This window comes from Oncorhynchus masou, chromosome 8, assembly GCF_036934945.1.
Source record: "Oncorhynchus masou masou isolate Uvic2021 chromosome 8, UVic_Omas_1.1, whole genome shotgun sequence".
In the NCBI taxonomy this organism is placed as follows: Eukaryota; Metazoa; Chordata; class Actinopteri; order Salmoniformes; family Salmonidae; genus Oncorhynchus; species Oncorhynchus masou.
Window position 1 is genome coordinate 27929382 of NC_088219.1, and position 4402 is coordinate 27933783.

Genomic DNA, 4402 nt, shown 5'->3' on the forward strand with positions numbered 1-4402 from the left:
ATGAAAGTCCTGGCTAGGTTTTCCTCCGAGGGGGTGTATTGTGACTTGTCACTATATCATCTGAGCAACTTCCAAGGAAACAGGGAAGGGAGAAAGCAATGATGTAGCAAGCACAGCACAACCTGAGATTGTGTGTGCAGAAAGTAATGGTGACGTCATGTTGAGTTTGTGTTTTTGAACATATGCACACTGTACAGGGTATATTTGTGGGATGTCATGTTCTATGTGTGTGTGTCCCACATTGTCCCTTGTAGAGGAAACCTTGGGTGTCAATCAGTCAGTAATTCAAAGTTGTTCAAAGTTGTTGTAAATGTCGAGTTTGTTTAAGGTTAAGAAATCTTATGGTTAGGCATTTACTAAGAATGTTTGTTTTTTTTACCTTTATTTTACTAGGTAAGTCAGTTAAGAACAAATTCTTATTTTCAATGATGGCCTAGGAACAGTGGGTTAACTGCCTGTTCAGGGGCAGAACGACAGATTTTGTACCTTGTCAGCTCGGGGATTTGAACTTGCAACCTTTCGGTTACCAATGCTCTAACCACTAGGCTACACTGGTTAAGGTAAGGGTTGTTTGGAATAGGCTTCAAACCGAAATATCAAAAAAACACTTTCTATCACTGCATTTGAACTTGCATCCTTTGGAATCAGAGGCAGATGCTGACGTACATCAGCAATCCCCGTCCAGCAAAACCCAAACCTACTTGAAAGTAATATAGCGCTCAATGTTGCCCCTAGTGACCGGTTTCCATATCATCTCCCGATGTCCTCAGACATGTGTGGACGTCGAATACTGACTTGTATAACGAGTGACCTGGCTGGGTGGGATACCATTCAGTTAGTGGAGGATTGAACCCCTTATGCAGATGAAAATTGGTTATGGTTCAAGGGTCAAATGATTCATAAACAAAGGACTGAACTGTACAGGCCAAGTGTAGCTTGTTATAATCATTGTTAACATGGCCTACTTCATTTTTCGTATAGGTACCTAGCCAATGAATTACACAATTGCCCTTTACCTATTGTAGGATTTGACCTTCTTGGAGCTCATTAGCAGGGGTCTAATATATGAGGCAAATTCAACTGAATATAAACTTTGGGCTCTATTCATTTCAATAGGGAAGTTTTTTTGGAAACACTTAACAACGTGTTTCTTTCACCTGCAGAATATTATTTAGCCTTATCTGAGAATCTTGAGAATAGCAGTTACTTTACTAAAGAAGATTGGGCCAGGCTACACAATGTGACAGTCTACCATAAAGCATGTCACATTCAGGAGAGATTTTCAGGTGATGGCAGAGCAAATGTCTGTGTAACCAATATTGATCCATACTGCTTAGCTTGATGAATGAGAGAGGAGAAATAGAAGGATAGAGAAGAGGAGGAGGAGGAGGAGATGTGCGGGGAAGTGAGTGAGTTAGAGCGATTCCAGACGATTGTAATTCCAGGAACTCCATTTTGTGGGTATTGGTGATAACGTCTGTGGAAAGATGATTTGTAACCTTGCTCATATCTCTCACCCCAAAGTTACTGCACCACTGTACACTTTGATGTTAGGGAGGGGAGGGTATTCTAGTTTTTCGGTGTGAGCGTGGTGTGCATGGTTGTGTGAAGGCGAGCAGTATACTATACAGCAGCAACAGAGCAAAGAAGGTCTTGGCTCATAAAAGCTTTCCTGTGGAGCAGTGAGAGAGACAGAGGCAGATACTGAGAGAAAGAACTCCATCTAAAATGTATTTCTAAGGTGACTCAAACCTGACTGGTTTATAAAGTCATATAGCAACAGGCCATTTTCATCTACATAAGAGAAATAAGATTTAGAACTTTGATGATCAATAAAAACGAATGAGCAACTTTAAATGAGTACTGAATATTGTCACTGCTATAATAAGAAATAGCCTAAAATACTATAATATAGAATAAATGTTCAATAAAATCAATAAGATTTAAATCGTATTATTGCCATTGTCAAGATAAAAACGGGATCAAAGGTCATATAAATCCAATTCAAAAAGCATAATTTGCCTGAAAAATATAGCGTTTACAGTATGCATACGGGGCTACACTGTCCTGAACTGGGTTCAGTTGCATGCTGATAAATTGCACTAATCGATGTTAGTCTTTTTTCGGCATAGACCAAAATGTGTCAACTTCTTAACGTTTCTGTCTGACAAACAACTGCATTTAAAAAGTAGCTAGCTATGTTACCTAACAAATTAGGTTACTTGGAAAAGTGTGGACGTGGCCGAAATGTATACACCTAATTGGGACATAAAAATAAAATAAAAATCAGTAATGAACAAAATGACACTATTATTTAACACACGGTTTAATTTCGATTATCCATCAGGCTTTATTTCAAGTTGAAATAAACACTAGCATTCCCTAATATTTTTAAAAACATATCAAACATATCAAACTTTAAAGGCTATATAATCTATACAATGACTGCCTCCATTTCTGCCGCTCCAATAAGATTCCTTAACGGTTATTTATCAAACAGTATTGTAATTAGTATTATGATGATTTTCATATATCCTATGTGTAGGCCTATTGTGATAAATATGTGTGAATATGATTATGATAAAACGGTGCCTTAGCGCCATGCAGTGGTGGGATACATTTTCAAATAAGATATGTTGAACCTAGAGGGTCAGAGACTACTTACATGGAGCTAGTTGATTTATTGAGCACCGTGTGTAAACCCGTTTCTCGGTGTTGTCGTAGGAAGTGTAATTGTATAACATTTTATTAGTTCACTTTAATAATGCTATTTTAAATCTGATCTATTGCGTGCCTATCTAAATAGGCCTATCTAAGTAAATATGTATTAGCCAAAGCTGGTGTACATTTTTAGACAGTATAGCCTATATCTTACAGTATTTGTTTGATGGAAAATACGCTATTTAAATGTAGTAGGGTGAAATGTCTACACTTTTCAGTTAATCATAATAAGAGCATTGGTCCATTGACATATTCTCAAGTTTTAAGGGTATTTAAATATCCAATAAAGTGTCTCGTGAAAATAATCTAAACAATATTTGATTCATCCCAAAAGTCTACATTGATGTAGAAAAAGTAAAAGCTACAAGTCTGTAAAAAAAAATCCATCTGAGAAAAATGGGGTCGATCAGGTAAAATTGTTAGAATAACTTCCGCTCTCCTCGCCAATTGCTAAGAAAACTCAGAAACCCCTTCCTCCTATATAATGACCCAGGCAATTTTAGCTCCAGGAGACATGTGCTGGGGAAAGTAGAACATTTTTAAGGAGACCTTTTGAGAATATGGTTTTTCTCTCAAAAAGTTTGAACAAGTTCAGATACCACGCTGACGGAGATGGTCTTCAAGTCATGACGGCTGCGGTGTTGGTGGGCGACTGACTCCGGGTTTCACCAGCTCTGGGTTTTAATTTTGACACAAGCAGTTCTACCTAACCCGTTTTTTAAATGCTTATTAATTTCTGGTGTAATATGTTCTAATATAATAACGTTATGTATTAATTGTTTGTTTTTTCTAAAAAAAAAAAACATTAAAGTTTATACATCTTTATTGTAGGCTATTGTATATGTACATATTTTTGCATAGCCGAATGAAGGACTTTTTCCTCGTTTATTTTGCATATCCTGATTGTTAAATAAATAAACAGAGATGATATCAAAATGTCAGTGAAATATCTTCTCACACAGCAAATATCAAAGTGTCCGTCTAAAATAAACAGATGAAATAAATAAAACCAACTACATTTCAAAGGAATATATTATTTAACTTCGTTGTTTAGGCATATCAAATGATAGGCTGTGAATTAACAATTATAAATTAACAACAACTAGCTAGTGTAGCCTAATGTAAGTTGTTCTTGTATATTTCATGGTATAAAAATGTAAATTATTGAAGCTGATTAAATTGGAAAGCAGTGTTAGTGATCATGAAAAATAACAATTTCACGGTGGAATATAATTTAGCTCCCGTAGTTCTTGTCAAGCCAATAATGTATGCTTGCAGTCGCTTATCTGTGTCCGCATGCCTTCAGCAAAGATTTTTCTGCCACAGTTTCAAAATCAATTGCGGCACAGACATTCACGTATCTAATATCACTTCCACGTCTTTTCAACTGTTTCGACATTTAGGAGATACGGGTGTGAAAAGTTTCCAAAATTATGGTTGCAAAATAGGCTAAATCAGTTGTAGGAAAAATATAATTTAAGCTGTTTTTATTATTATATGTTCACACCAAAGAAACAGAAATAGACTATGAAGTGAAATTGGGTGAATTGTGCATATTATAATACTTTTTTGGAAGGCTTTCAAGTTATGCATACAGTAGGTAGAAGCAATCCCTTTGTTAAAAGTGATTTCTTTTTGAACAGGTTAAGGTGAACTCAACACAACAAACTGTTTGCCTTTA